This window comes from Dendropsophus ebraccatus, chromosome 1, assembly GCF_027789765.1.
Source record: "Dendropsophus ebraccatus isolate aDenEbr1 chromosome 1, aDenEbr1.pat, whole genome shotgun sequence".
Classification (NCBI taxonomy): domain Eukaryota; kingdom Metazoa; phylum Chordata; class Amphibia; order Anura; family Hylidae; genus Dendropsophus; species Dendropsophus ebraccatus.
Window position 1 is genome coordinate 198,828,729 of NC_091454.1, and position 17,198 is coordinate 198,845,926.

A 17,198-nucleotide genomic window follows, 5' to 3' on the forward strand; every position below is an offset into this window, starting at 1 on the left:
ATTCCAGTGATGTCATCGCCCAGTTATGTCTGTGGAGTGGAGATGGCTTCGGAGGGAAGATGATGAATGAAGAGGATTAAGGGGAACTCCAGGAAATATGATCATCTCCCCCCATAACCCCAGCACATTGTAAGACTTACCAGTGCCCTCTCCATGAAAACGTCTAATCGCCACTAAATGGGGGCACTATATAAAATCTGCATGTACTGTATATATATACCGAGCAGCCATAAAATTACAACTATCTGCCTAAGGGCTCGTTCACACAGAGCAAAAGCAGCTGAATTTCTGCGCTGAATCAGCGCTGAAATTTCATCCGTTAAAATAGGTGCAGAGCTAATTTCCATTGTGTTGAATGGAAATTCTGCTCTGCAGTTCACACGGTGGAATTTCCGCACTGAACTAATCCGCTTTCCGCCAGAAGAATGAACATGTTCATTCTTCCGCTAGCGGAAGCCTATACAAGTCAATGGGGCTCTGATTTTCTGTTTCAGCGCGGAATACGCGCGTAATGCAAGCGTAATACAAGCGGAAATTACGCGCTGAATCAGCGCGGAAATGGGGAAAAAAGGGGGGAGGAGGATTCTAGTATATATTCTGGTATAGTCTAGTTTACTCGCCAAATACTCGCTGAATTTCAGCGCTGAATGCATGCGGATTCAGCGCGGATTCCTCGAGTATTCCGCGCTGAATTTGTCAAGAGCTAAATACGAGCTGAACACTTTCCTAGCGGAATACGCAGGGATTCTGCTTACATTCTGCTTATATTCTGCTCGGAATTCAGCGTCAGTTGATTTCAGGCGGAAATATTTCCTCGCGTAATCCCCCCCTTTTGCTCTGTGTGAACGTAGCCTAATAATGAGGTGCAGCCTTCATGGATCAGACAGGTTTTTCCAGCACCTTCCACATATGCCCTATTGAGATCAGAAGAATTTGGAGGCCAAGTCAACACTATGATCTCTTTGACATGATTTTAGTGTGGTCGGGGCATTATCTCGTTGCCATTAGGGAATACCTACAATGTTTAGGTAGGAGGTTTATATCACGGTAACATCCACATGATGTCAGAGCCCAAGGAATTCCCTAGGAGAACATTACCCAGAGTATCCATTGTCTTTCCTTGGAGAACTTTTGGTAGCTTCAAACCACTGCATACCAGCAACACCCCACCAGACCTGCCATTTTGGAGAGACCCTGACCAAGTCATGTAGGCATCACAATAGCCTGTGTCGCTTAGGGTCCTATTAAACGAAGCTAGCAATTAACCATGAATAATCGCAAATGAGATTGTTTATCGTTAACCTGAAATCATTCTCGACATTACACAGAACGATAGTTGTTAGATATGATCGCTACATCGATCGTTACTATGATCGTTTACTCCATCTGATTCCAGCAAAAGAAGGAACGATGTGCAATTACATTGAATTATGCTGCGTTTACACGTAACGATTGTTGTTAGAATTTTCGCAATAACGATGGCATTTGAGCAATAATCGTTCCGTATAAACACAGCAAACAATCAAGCGACGAGCGAGAAATCATTCATTTTGGTCTTTCAGCATGTTCTCAAATCATCGTTGGTCGTTCGCTAAAAATTCGCAGAACGTAAACAGTCTTTCAAAGATTCACCCTATGTGAAAGATGGGCTCAACAGATCTTAAAAACGATCGCAATAACGATTTTTCTCACGATTTTTCTAACAATTTTTCTCTGTCTAAACGCTGATCGTTATAAAAACCAAAATCGTTAAACGATCGATTGGGCAAATTATCGCTCTGTGTAAACGCAGCATTAGTGAATCAATTTGGAAATACGGTGAACGATTAGCTAACAAATGCGGAATTACAGCAAACGATTAACAATGATTTTAGGGTCAGATCTCTGACATACGAACGATTTTTTTAATCGTTGCCTGCAATTACACAAGACGATTATCGTTTAAATTCGGACAATATAGCGGTTTTCCGCACGATAATTGACACGTGTAATAGGGTCCTTAGATCCTCACATTTGGCCATTTTTGTTGCTTTCACATCATCTTCCAGGACTGACTATTCACTTGCTGCTAGAGATGAGTAAACCTCGAGCCCATTCAGGTCCGTTGAAACCCAAGCGTGCAGCATTTGATTACCGGTGGATGATGAAGTTGGATGCAGCCCTAAGGCTACCTGGAAATGATGGATAGAGCCATAGGCCATAGGCTGTATCCATGTTTTGCAGGCCTCTCTAAGGCTGCATCCAACTTATGCAGTCACTGGTAATCAAATGCCACATGCTATATATCCCACCCCTTTAAGAGGTACCATAACAGGCATACACTGGTTCTGGTGCTTTAGGGGCCACATAAGAAGACACCAGTATAATGACTATAACATGGTAGGTGTGGGCACCAGATTTACCACTGCGTCCCTAGATCAAAGTAGTGAGTTTGTAGAATTGTGGAAACTAGATGTGTCTGCATACAGACGTCTTCTCCTCAGCCCCATCAATCATCAGGGTTACACCTGGTTCTCACAGGTAACATGTAGAATATTGGTGAGATATTAGGTCATATCAGCACAGAAGTTGCCTGAAGGTACAAACTGCATCCAGCGTGAACACTTCATATCCTCGGGGTGGTGTCACTTTTATTCTGTGTTGTGGTTTTCTTTTTTTTTTTTGCTGTCTTATTGAAATAAATGGATTTTGCCTTGGGGACATTACCTAGAGAGACTCTCCTGCTCCAGCACCTGTTCAGTTACCAACAATGTCTAAAAATAGCTGAGATGGAAAGATGCCGAAGGATGAGCCCTAAATGTGTTATTGTTGGGGATATAACCCCCAGTAGCTGATATATATCTCATAGCACTGCTCTCATCCATGGCAGCCGCTATTAGACCTTATACAGTCTACTGCAATGCAAGGGTCTTCATTCTGTGGATCTGTGAGGGTCCTCGGACCTCCCAGAGATCACACAATGCTAAGAATGCACCTTCAGGCTATGTTCACACACACAGTGAAATAAAAGCTAAACATGGCCTTAAAATAAGGAAAAAATCTGACAGTTTTATTAATGTGCTACATTAAAGTCTATGGAAACATGTTGATCTGTGACATCTAGTTTTTCCATATAATTTAATGTAGTATATAATTAAATAAGAGTTATATTTATTCCTTATTGTAACCGTATTTTGCTTTTATTTTACTGTGTGTGAACCTAGCCTTAACGGGAATCTGTCAGCTCTAGATCATGCCCACAGCAGCGTCAAAAAGGCTGGGCTAAGCCAAAGCTTGCATGTCATTATAATGTTCCCTGACCGGACTTGACTAATTGATATCATAGCTCAGTACTGCAAGATGAGCCCTGTAGGGTGATCAGCAGGGAGGGGTGGGGAGGGAGAAGGCATGCATGCTGCAGCTCAGAACACTCTCTTTGACACTTTAGCACTGAACAAGATCTAGACCCAAGAGTTTGTTTGGCGCAGAAATACAAGCAGAAAGTCTCATTGACATCAGTCAGAAGTTGTCTTGCAGATTCAGCCTTCCATGTGAATTTGGATTGGTGTTAGCTCCAGATCACGCCCACTGTTTGTGTCAAAAAGGCAGGGCTAAGCCAAAGCAAGAATGCCACTATAATGTCCTCCCATCTGGACTTGACTAATTGATATGCAAGGCTCAATGCTGTAAATTAAGCCCTGTGGTATAATCAGCAGGGAGGGGTGGGGGTGGGGGAGGGAGGCATGCATGCTGCAGCTCAGCACCCAAAATGAAATCAATTGGAATCAGATTGCAGGGTAAGGGTATAAACCCACACACCGTATATGCAGCGTATTTACTGCTGCGATACGCAGCAAATACGCAACAAATACACAGCAGATTAGATCTAAATAACTGAACACAGCATCAAATCTAAACCATCAAATCTGCTGCGTATCTGCTGCGTATCTGCTGCGTATACGGTGTGTGGGTTTGTACCCTAAAAGTTGGAAGATGCATCAGTGCAGATTCTGCCTGAAATTTCTATGGACTCTTACTGTATCACTATTTTTGGTGTCTTCACACTATCAATGCATTCTGTCATTTAGGGGCTATCTATCTATTTCACCATATTTTGAAGGCAGGTACGCGTATACTGTTATCTTGTAGGATTCAATAGCCTGAAAACGGGGACCACTTTTTAAAGTGTGAAATGAAGACGCAGATCAGTGCTTATTTGCAGAGCCCATTATTGGTGATGGGCGTTCTTGCCACCCAATAATCGGCCTATGTAAAAGGGCCTTTAGTCTAGTCTGGCTTCCAGTGCACTGCCTCGTCCTGTTTGTTTTAGAGCCCCCCCACATGGGCCATGGGAGACATGAGAAGACTGTTACAGAAATCACACCATTTCGGGATGAGACGTACAAAACAAGGAAAAAAAGAATAAGAGTTTGCACATGTGTGTACTGCGCCCCTGTCCAGTCTGTAGACACATTTATATGCAGAGCTGGATCCATCACGTAATAGTAACGTTCTGGGAATCCGTGTAGAGAACTCTCAGGTTACTAACAATGTATATACAAATCCCGACACATATGGGGTTCATTTCACATTGAAATATGTAGCTATACGTGATTAGCAGGAGGAATGCCCCTAGGGCCATTAATAGGACAAGAAAATACCTCAAATAAACGGGAAGGTAAACTTCATGTTCACGGCCTCAGGTCATGTTAGCAGTGCAGATAGAGGATAGGTACTTCTAGTCATTCTACTGGGACCAGTACACTCTGCATAGTGTGCAGCTGGAATGGGCTCCGGTTGCAAAAGCCTTAATAGTTGAATAATCTGTTCACAAAGTGTTCCCAGTGGGACCTCCAGCGATCAGACCACCAGCAATAAGGGCCCTATTACACGGGACGTGAAAATCGTTATATTCTTCGAATTTAAACGATTATCGTCCTGTGTAATTGCAGGCAACGATCGGAAAATCGATCACGTGTCGTTGGTCGTTCATTTAGATCTGACCCTAAAATCATTGTTAATCGTTCATTAATCGTTCGCTGTAATTCCGCATTCGTTCGCTAATCGTTCAGTGTAATTCCACATGGTGCCGTCTTTTCCTGGGATCAGATGGAGTAAACAATCGTAGTAAGGACCGTTGTAACGATCATAACTAAGGACAATCGCTCTTTGTAATATGGTGAACGACTTCAGGTCAACGATAAACAATCTCGTTTGCGAGGTCCTATTACACAGGCTGATTCACAGGAGCAAGCGAACACCAGCGCTCGATTGCTCCTCGTTCCCCGCTACCTGCCGGTGCTATTACACGCGCCAACAGCGACCGGGTAAGTGTGAGGGGAGTGTGTGTGCGGGGAGCTGTGGGGCTCGTCCAGGCAGCCCATAGAAGATAGCAATGGCAGCAGATCATTGCCAGGCTGATTGTTTGTTCGTGCATGTCGGCTGATCGTTGTCTTCTATTACACGTCCGTAACGGACGATACCGGACGAATGCAGCGATAATAGCTTTCTGTAATAGGGCCTTACGTTGGGCCATATGTTGCTAGGACCTTGTATCTCATCAGTACATCAACTGTGGACTCCATCAACCATACAATTGCCTAAGTCGGTGTTTGTAATAAAGATTACTCTAAAAAAAATAATTCACCAAATTTTACAGAAAGCACCTTAAAGAAAGAAGCCCAAATCGCAGGAGGGTTGCACGGTCCCAATAGGCCCGTCGGTGTGCGGCTAGTGTCTGCAGTGGCAAAATGTGTTCATGACCTGTGAAAGTTGTTAACCTTTCGACAGCAAGTCAGACGTTGAATGCCGACCAGTGCACCTGGTGTCAAACAGAGGAAGAAGGTTTTAGGAAACCAACTGAGAAGACAAAGAGCAACTGTAGTGGAGCAGATCTGAAGCCCCTGAGGTTATTCGGCATCATCCTGAAAAGCCATTTAGTAATGAGAAAGCTGGGAGGTGTGAGACCAGCAGAACGTGAGGAATGGAGGGTAGACAAAAGGGAAAGTGATGGGAAAGCACTCTGCAAATGGTGACAGCTATGGTGGTCAAGTAGAACTACACGGTAGACTTAGGTGGGCGGGGGGGGGGGGGGGGTATTGGAGGACTTGCATATTGGTTGGGTAGAGGTAATGGGCTCCAGATTGTTATATAACCCTTTAAGTGACCTATTAAGGAATGTGCCCCCGTGTAACATCTGTAATCCAGGCATGTACGCAACATATGTACAGTACACACATTATATACTGACTGTCTCCAAAGACAAACACCATGTCATTCAACCATAGACTGTTGGGACCATTACCATCACACATCCATATACTATACAGATCACTGCCATCACACATCCTTGTACTATACAGATCACCTCCATCACAAATCCATATACTATACAGATCATTACCATCACACATCCATATACTATACAGATCATTACTATCACACATCCATATACTATACAGATCATTGCCATCACACATCCATATACTATACAGATCATTGCCATCACACATCCTTGTACTATACAGATCACTGCCATCACACATCCTTGTACTATACAGAACATTGCCATCACACATCCATATACTATACAGATCACTGCCATCACACATCCATATACTATACAGATCATTACCATCACACATCCATATACTATACAGATCATTACCATCACACATCCATATACTATACAGATCATTACCATCACACATCCATATACTATACAGATCATTACTATCACACATCCATATACTATACAGATCACTGCCATCACAAATCCATATACTATACAGATCATTACCATCACACATCCATATACTATACAGATCATTGCCATCACACATCCATATACTATACAGATCATTGCCATCACACATCCTTGTACTATACAGATCACTGCCATCACACATCCTTGTACTATACAGATCATTGCCATTACACATCCTTGTACTATACAGATCACCTCCATCACAAATCCATATACTATACAGATCATTACCATCACACATCCATATACTATACAGATCATTACTATCACACATCCATATACTATACAGATCATTGCCATCACAAATCCATATACTATACAGATCACTGCCATTATACATCCTTGTACTATACTGATCATTACCATCACACATCCATATACTATACAGATCATTGCCATCACACATCCATATACTATACAGATCATTACCATCACACATCCATATACGATACGGATCATTACCATCCCACATCCATATACTATACGGATCATTGCCATCACACATCCATATACTATACAGATCATTGCCATCACACATCCATATACTATACGGATCATTACCATCCCACATCCATATACTATACAGATCATTGCCATCACACATCCATATACTATACGGATCATTACCATCCCACATCCATATACTATACGGATCATTGCCATCACACATCCTTGTACTATAAAGATCACCTCCATCACAAATCTATATACTATACAGATCATTGCCATCACACATCCATATACTATACGGATCATTGCCATCACACATCCTTGTACTATACAGATCATTACCATCACAAATCCATATACTATACAGACCATTACTATCACACATCCATATACTGTACAGACCATTACTATCACACATCCATATACTGTACAGACCATTACTATCACACATCCATATACTGTACAGACCATTACTATCACACATCCATATACTGTACAGACCATTACTATCACACATCTTCCATATACTGTACAGCTCACTTAGGATGACACCAACGTCACTCAGCTACATGGCCTGTACTTGCCATTACTGTCCCTGAACTAGATGGACTGTATGGAGCATTGCTTGTCGGCTGTAGTTATATGGGCGGTAATGGTCAGTGCTGGAGATGTGCTGTGATGCCTTGTCCAGTCCCTCAGCTAGAAGAGTCAGTAATGCCTGCAGGTCATTCATCTAGCTGAACTCTACCGACCATCGCTCAACTAATTGTAATGTAATGAATAGTCCAAGTCACTCAACTAGATAGATGGTAATGACGTCACTCACCCAGAACAATCCTGGTCACTCACTTACCGGCCTCCCAATTGACCAATGCTAATTAGAAATTCCTTAAAGGATTTGTTCTCTTTGTACAGACCCCTTTTTGTTTAAAAAGTCCTGCCATTAATCTTTGGGGGAAACCTTACCCTGCACTCAAGAACTACACAGATAAAATCAATGGGAGAGACAAAAAGATTCTTGAACAGGGGGTCCTATTCTGTTCAATGGGTTATTTGAAGACTACAACATACGCCCCATCTCCTAGGATAGGGAATGACTATTGTATTAGTGGGAATTGTATTGTATTAGTGGGAGTCCAATTGCTAGGATCCCCAATTTTGTGAGATGAGTGAATGGATGGGAAGTGGGCAACCTGGACTCCATCAGGGACTCTCAAAGACTGATAGTCTATGGAAGGTTGAGCTACAGGCCATAACTTGTATAGGTTATTAATACTTTAGTGAAATTAGCATCGATGAGTGTATCATAATATCTCAAAGTATTTGGTTTAGAGATGGTTGTCTGGTCTATTCTACAGAATAGAAGAAATTGTAGATGTAAATTTCTGTACAGAACGCCGACAAACAAGTCTGTACACCGCATATTGTATGGAGTTAATTAAACGGAGCAAATTTCCAGCATGATTTCTCCTTGTGAGAACAGAGGAGGAGTGTGTCTGGCGGCAGCGATCACTCCCTATGTGTCCTCGAAGCATGTGCTTCACCTGGAACAGATCCAAGAGTCACGCTGACATAGACAATAACTAGGCCCAGGCTGAACATAGGCAAGAAAGCCCATTACCGCAAATGGAAACAGGCTTGGTCCAAAATCTATAATAAGCATTGTGGAACTTTGTGGGAACATGTACTATATGTACTATGTATATGATTCCATTGACTAAATCAGATTGGATGGCTTAAAGGGAATCTGTCACTATGAAAATACTACCCAAGCTATCAGCATCATGTTATAGAGCAGGAAGAGCTGAGTGGATTGATATATAGTTTTCTTTAAAAAAAAAATCAGTAGAACTTGTCCTTTATGACCTAAATTCTGAGCTTCGTAGACCAGTGGGTGGAGCCATGCTATGATTGACAGCCTTCTTTGTATGAGTGTGTATACAAAAATAACTGTCAGTCACTGATTCAACCCGCCCACTTCCCAGAATCAGCAGAGGTTTAGATCAATATATTTCAAGTTATACTGAATCAATTCCTATAAAGTTATATATCAATCTGGTCGTCTCTCCCTGCTCTATAACATGGTGCCAGTAGATTGCGCAGTATTTTCAGTCACAAATTCCCTTTAAAGTGAACGCCCACTTTTTTTTTGTAACCTATTTAGCTCTTGACAGACACCTGACTTCAAAAACTCAATGAGACTACACAGGTAGCTTTGGATATTGAGTATGTAGTGGTGCCCCAAAGGTTTTTGGGAAATGTCTGGAGCCAGATTAAGATCTAGATGGGTATCATAGACACATAGATATATAGAGTTCTGTCGGTCATAAATGGAGTACTTTTCATAACATTAGAAGAAGCTTTCACAATCGCTTATGATAATTGTACCATTTTATGACGGGAAGCAGCTATTATGGAATGATCAAGCCAGCAGATGTCTGACAAAACATGATAGTAAGTCATTTTGGCAGGCGGGCTATTTGAGGCAGATGTTAGTGATGTGGACGACCATGAGTGAGGGCAGTGGACATCTAACACACATCTCAGCTCATACATTCCTCTAGTATAAGCCATTCTGTGGATGGGTGAGAAGGTCCCTACTGGGGAATCCCTGAGGTGTCTGCTCTCGGGAAGAAATCAGGTCAACCATGTTGATTCTCAAAGCCTATACTAGTGTCCTTCTTCCTTCTTAAAACAGTCAGATCCAAAGATGTCTTCAAGATGCTCATCCCACCAGGAAATAATACCAATGGTTAGATGGATCATTGTCTGAGTCCGCCCATTCAGCATTTGAAGAAGTTGGATGCAAATCTAGGGAGTCCTGGAAAACATGTCTACTGCCTTTGGCCATAGGCTGTAACCATGTTTTCCTAGACGCTCTAGAGCTGCATCCAACTTCTTCAGCCACCGGTAATCAAATACAGAACGTTCGGACTTGAGTATTCTTGAGGTGCCCTCATCTCTAGTGCTCATCCATCCAAAAATAATCTCAACATGGGAGTCATCTTCTGCTCTCTTCATGAGTCGTCCCCTTTAGTCTCATCATCTTATCTCTGTATGGAAACTAGTCCATACAACGTTGGGAACAAAGACCCTGCAGATCTAACCCGAGAACAAATTAGCTTTTTCCCCCCAGCTTTTGTAATACACAGTGAAAGGGCTCTTATGTGAAACGTGTAGGCGTTGTCCGGGCCATCTTCTCATAGTCTTCACCCTGAAGGACTTACTCAAGTACAATTTCCCAATGATGGTGACTAGAGATGAGCGAACCTGGAGCATGCTCGAATCCACCCGAACCCAAACTTTCGGCATTTGATTAGCGGTGGCTGCTAAACTTGGATAACGCCCTAAGGCTATGTGGAAATCATGGATATAGTCATTGGCTGTATCCATGTTTTCCAGACAACCTTAGAGCTTTATCCAGTTCAGCAGCCAACGCTAATCAAATGCCGAACGTTCGGGTTCGGATTGACTCGAACCCGAACCCGGTTTGCTCATCTCTAATGGTGACCAATGACTCCATTCACTTACATTCCAAAAAAGTTTCGCTCAAAGTTTTCACAAATTTTCAAATTCCAACCATGGAAAAAAATGTTTCCTTTTCCACTTGGGACACGGCTCTTCTATAATGGCAGAGGCTGGTCTTTAAAGGGGTAGTTCACAAAAAAAAAAATCACATTTCAAATCAACTGGTACCAGAAAGTGCAAAGATTTATAATTTATTTCTATTAAAAAATCTTAAATCTTCCACTACTTATCAGCTGCTATATGTCCTGCAGAAAGTGGTTCCATCCTGGAGAGCAGGAGAAGTTTTCTATGGGGATATTTTCCTGCTTTGGACAGTTCCTGACATGGACAAAGGTGGCAGCAGAGAGCACTGTGTCAGACTGAAAAGAATACACCACTTCCTGCAGGACATACAGCAGTAAATAAGTACTGGAAGACTTGAGTTGTTAATAATAGAATTAAATTACAAAACTCTGTCAGTTTTGGCACCAGTTGATCTGAAAGAAAAACATTTTGATGAACATCCCCTTTAATAAAGATGGCTATATATATTTTTGAGGTAAAATTGAACCCTGGGGTCAGTATAAACATCGCCCCCCTTTACTTTTCAGAAAGAGACGGAAATACTAGAGGATTGGAACGCGGCCATAAAGCCATTTAATCTCTGCGCTGTCAGGGTTAATACAGGGGGGGACGTCAGGAATATCCATCACAGGCAGGAAGTCCCCCTGATTGGTAAAGCAGAGGAGTCTGCAGCGCATTATGTAGCTGGGATGGGGGGTACACAGGCAGGGGGAGGGCTGAGCACCTCCGTCCTAACCATGGACCGGTATAATGAGCATCCTGTACTATTAGATGGTATAACGCTCTTCTATAGACAAGCCTCAGTAGCATTGTGACTAATATGTGACTAGGCCACCATAACATCTGCAGAGTATCACTTCTATAGTGCTAATGGGACCAGCACATTGTGAGGGGGGACACATGGAGGTCTAGGAACAAACTCTGGAGAATGTGGTGACAGGCAAAACAGGGCCTCCAGTTTGGGTAATCTCTACTTGTTACAGGGGTCCCCTGATAATAAGCTGATCATAAAGTGCCCCCCCTGCTGAGACCCCAGACCAGTCTGTTCCTATCTGTGGGGAAACCTGGCAGTAAGTGTTTAGTTTCCCTGTAGCACCTCCACTGGAGAAACCAAGTATTACACAACTGCAAATCAAATTAAAGGGGTACTCCAGCATCAACTGGTGTCAGCAAATTATACAGATTTGTAAATTACTTCTATAAAAAAAAATCTTAAGTCTTCCGGTACTTATTAGCTGCTGTATGCCCTGCAGGAAGTGGTGTATTCTTTCCAGTCTGGACATCAGTAAATATATTGTATGGGGATTTGCTACTGCTCTAGACCATTCCTGACATGGACAGAGGTGGCAGCAGAAAGCACTGTGTCAGACTGGAAAGAATCCACCACTTCCTGCCGGACATACAGCAGCTGATAAGTACTGGAAGACTGGAGATTTTTAAATAGAAGTAATTTACAAATCTGTATAACTTTCTGACACCAGTTTTTTTTCTTTATAACCTCTCACCACTGGACCAAGTAATGGGACCCATTAAACTGCTCTAATATGTGGATATGAATATGTAGACAAGTAGTTTGAAATCACACAACCCTCTTTAGAGATTGTACGCCTCTGCATAGCATCATTCCCCATCAGGCTGAACTACATTTACTGAGCGTTTCTATCAATGTGGTAGGGAAGCGCATAGGCAGCATTGTTACTTCTGCAGAGCATCACTCTATACAAGATGTGACATATAGATTATTCTGTATAATGTCTGTATAGGGTAACTCCTCAGAAGCTAGAGAAGTTCTACAAAACATCAGAGCAATCAGGGGACTACACAAGGTGCTAACCATAAACTATATGAGGTCTGCAGAACATCAGCTCTGCTGCAGAGCATTACTCAGAGCATATATAGAACTGCTATATATCACTCCATAAAACTAACATGTTATTCTTCACTGATATAAGCTATATACATCTGCAGATTATCACGCCAAACAAGTGAGGAATACTCTTTACTCTCCAAAAACTATATTTACTCCATACGTGTTAGTAACATATTTACCATAAGCTATCTTACATCTGCAGAGCATCACTCTATATAAGTAACATGTACACTTTACTCACTATAGACTATATCACTGCTGCAGAGCATCACTCTATATAAGTAACATGTATCCTTTACTCACTATAGACTATATCACTTCTGCAGAGCATTACCATATATAAGTAACATGTACACTTTACTAACTATAGACTATATCACTGCTGCAGAGCATCACTCTATATAAGTAACATATACACTTTACTCAATATAGACTATATCACTGCTGCAGAGCATCACTCTATATAAGTAACATGTACACTTTACTTGCTATAGACTATATCACTGCTGCAGAGCATCACTCTATATAAGTAACATGTATCCTTTACTCACTATAGACTATATCACTTCTGCAGAGCATCACTCTATATAAGTAACATGTACACTTTACTTACTATAGACTATATCACTGCTGCAGAGCATCACTCTATATAAGTAACATATATACTTTGCTCACTATAGACTATATCACTGCTGCAGAGCATCACTCTATATAAGTAACATGTATCCTTTACTCACTATAGACTATATCACTTCTGCAGAGCATCACTCTATATAAGTAACAAATACACTTTACTCACTATAGACTATATCACTTCTGCAGAGCATCACTCTATATAAGTAACATATACACTTTACTAACTATAGACTATATCACTGCTGCAGAGCATCACTCTATATAAGTAACATGTATCCTTTACTCACTATAGACTATATCACTGCTGCAGAGCATCAATCTATATAAGTAACATGTACACTTTACTCACTATAGACTATATCACTGCTGCAGAGCATCAATCTATATAAGTAACATGTACACTTTACTCACTATAGACTATATCCGAGCTGCAGAGCATCACTCCTTGAAGTCACACATGCAAATAGTGCAAGAAGCATCACTCCATCTGTAATGTTATGTCTGGATGTTAATGACTCTGACCTGTAGTAAATTCCTCCATGAAACATGTACAAAAGCTGTGATCCTGCAGAGCATCCTTCTCCTATACTCTGCATAACTAGTGTATCCCACTATATTCATGTAACATGTGCAGAGCATCTCTACTCCATACATCACATAACTTCTGTGTATTTCACTCTGTCCTTGTAAGGTGTGCAGACCATTTCTCCCTAGAAGCCATGGGATGTTGCAGAGCATCCCTCTTCCATACTCTGCCCAAGTTTTGTGAGTCTCACAAGTGCAGATTATCTCTACTCCATACACTGTATCACTTCTATGTTTCACACTGTGTCCATGAAACATGTGCAGAACATTTCTCCATCTGCAGAACATCTCTATCCTTTGTGTATCTCAGTGTGCAAATAGCATCTGCAGAACATCTCTCCCTTCATACACTGTCTAACTTTTGTGTCTCTCACAATGTGCAAATAGCATCTGCAGAGCATCTCTCCCTTCATACACTGTCTAACTTTAGTGTAAGTCACAATGTGCATATAGCATCTGCAGAACATCTCTATCGTTTGTGTATCTCATAGCGTGCATATGACATCTGCAGAGCATCTCTCCCTTCATACACTGTCTAACTTTAGTGTATGTCACAATGTGTATATAGCATCTGCAGAACATCTCTCCCTTCATACACTGTCTAACTTTAGTGTAAGTCACAATGTGCATATAGCATCTGCAGAACATCTCTATCGTTTGTGTATCTCATAGTGTGCATATGACATCTGCAGAGCATCTCTCCCTTCACACACTGCCTAATTTGTGTGTATGTCACAATGTGCATGTAGCATCTGCAGAGCATCTCTCCCTTCATAAACTCCCAATAGACTATGCAGCAGGTGGTGAAATATAATATGTAATAGACTGTGACACTAATAGTGGACACTCACTTTGATGGCAGCTCCTTCCCCTTTCTCTCTCCCCCCCCCCCCCCCCCCCCCCCACCTCCATCCCATAGACTGAGTGTGCACTCACAGGTCAGTAGCAGCAGCTGCAGGTCCCCCTGGTGGAGTAGCCTCTGTAGTGTGACAGGGTCTCTGCTCAGTGCTGGGATGATGAGGGTCCCTGGCTGTGTTATGGAAGCTTTCCCTCTAGTGTCTAGGTCTCTGCACACTTTTTGAACTCCCAGAAGCCTCCCTCCTCTCCTCCTCTCAGCCTCCCCACTCCCCTCCTCCCCCAGCCCCCAGCAGACTCTCCCATCCTGACCAGTCAGATCATGGATGGGAGTGGAATAGGAGTTCAGTAGCAGCGCAGGAGCCCACACACCGGCCTCTCAGGGGTTAAACCATTAGTCCTGCAAGTGACCAAAGACATCCTCCATCTGGGGTCTATAGAAAATGATGATGTGTAGTCTAGTGCACAACCCAAACATACCCAGCTCTGCTACATCACACACATGTGTAGGAGCTGTGAGAAAGAAGCAACAGAATGTATGGAAAACCATAGAGCCTGACAGATGATCTGCCCCTTGTCTGTCTGTCTGTCTATCTATCTATCTATCTATCTATCTATCTATCTATCTATCTATCTATTATCTATCTTCTATCTATCTATCTACTTATTATCTATCTATCATCTATCTATCTCCTATCTATCTATCTATCTATCTATCTATCTATCTATCTACCTACCTATCTATCTATCTATCATCTATCTATCTCCTATCTATCTATCTATCTATCTATCTATTATCTATCTATCTATGTATCTATCTATCTATCTATCTATCCCCTATCTATCTCCTATCTATCTATCTATCTATCTCCTATCTATCTATCTATCTATCTATCTATCTATCTATCTATCTATCTATCTATCTATCTATCTATCATCTATCTATCTATCTATCATCTCTCTATCTATCTGCTATCTATCTATCTATCTATCTATCTATCTATCTATCTATCTATCTCCTATCTATCTATCTATCTATCTATCTATCATCTATCTATCTATCTATCATCTCTCTATCTATCTGCTATCTATCTATCTATCTATCTATCTATCTATCTATCTATCTATCTATCTATCTATCTATCTCCTATCTATCTATCTATCATCTCTCTATCTATCTATCTCCTATCTATCTATCTATCATCTCTCTATCTATCTATCTGCTATCTATCTATCTATCTATCTATCTCCTATCTATCTATCTATCTATCTATCTATCTATCTATCTATCTTTTATCTATCTATCTATTTATCTATCTCTTATCTATTTATCTATCTATCCATCTATCTCCTATCTATCTATCTCCTATCTATCTATCTATCTATCTATCTATCATCTCTCTATCTATCTATCTGCTATCTATCTATCTATCTATCTATCTATCTCCTATCTATCTATCTATCTATCTATCTATCTATCTATCTATCTATCTATCTTTTATCTATCTATCTATTTATCTATCTCTTATCTATTTATCTATCTATCCATCTATCTCCTATCTATCTATCTCCTATCTATCTATCTATCTATCTATCTATCTATCTATCTATCTCCTATCTATCTATCTATCTATCTATCTATCTATCTATCTATCATCTCTCTATCTATCTATCTATCTCCTATCTATCTATCTATCTATCTATCTATCTATCTATCTATCTATCCATCTATCTATCTATCTATCTCCTATCTATCTATCTATCTATCTATCTATCTATCTATCTATCTATCTCCTATCTATCTATCTATCTATCTATCTATCTATCTATCTATCTATCTATCTATCTATCACATAGCGCCTTGCAGATGTTTGACCATTCCTGACATACCAAGCGGTGCCAAATCTGGACAAAGTGTATGGGTCTCCTCCCCGTGACCCTTTTGTCCAGGAGAAGATGTCAGGGGGCTTATTAGACGCTTTGTCCATGATTTTTATATTACTCATTTACTACTGGAACATTTTTGATCTCCCTGGAAACCTGGAGTATAGCTGGGAGGATGGGAGGGATGGGAGGGGGAGTCAGTCACATGTGGGATGAGAACTGTCAACGTGCTGCAAATCATGTCCTGGTGGGGAAGAGGTCCTGTAACTTTTACTAATGTTTAGATAAGATACAAGCACCTTCTGTAATTCTAAGAATTATCTCTATACTACAAGGAATTGGAGGCAATAAAGTCACAGCTTTGATAAATGGCTTCTTGTGTGTCTTCCTATAGACTTACAGCTGCAGAGCAGGGAGCTCCCCTTACCTCACATCTTCCCTTTCTATCAGTTATTTAAGATTTTCCCACATACAAATATTCTGTATACCCCAAAATGAATAGAGACCACACACCAAACCGTCTAACTAAAGCTATAGACCCCAGACCAGACCCCCATTATACAAATCCGCTCAATACAGACC

At 41.2% G+C, this 17,198-nt stretch overlaps 1 protein-coding gene across 1 annotated transcript in view; it reads right to left on the reverse strand.

Moving 5' to 3' along the window:
* The window catches only part of LOXL2 (lysyl oxidase like 2), a 49,028-nt gene extending 34,072 nt beyond the window's left edge, over positions 1-14,956 (reverse strand). Inside the window, exon 1 of the mRNA XM_069944320.1 lies at positions 14,814-14,956. The gene's annotated coding sequence lies outside the window, so the exon portion shown is untranslated. The remainder of the gene's footprint in view (positions 1-14,813) is intronic.
* Positions 14,957-17,198: the final 2,242 nt, after the last annotated feature.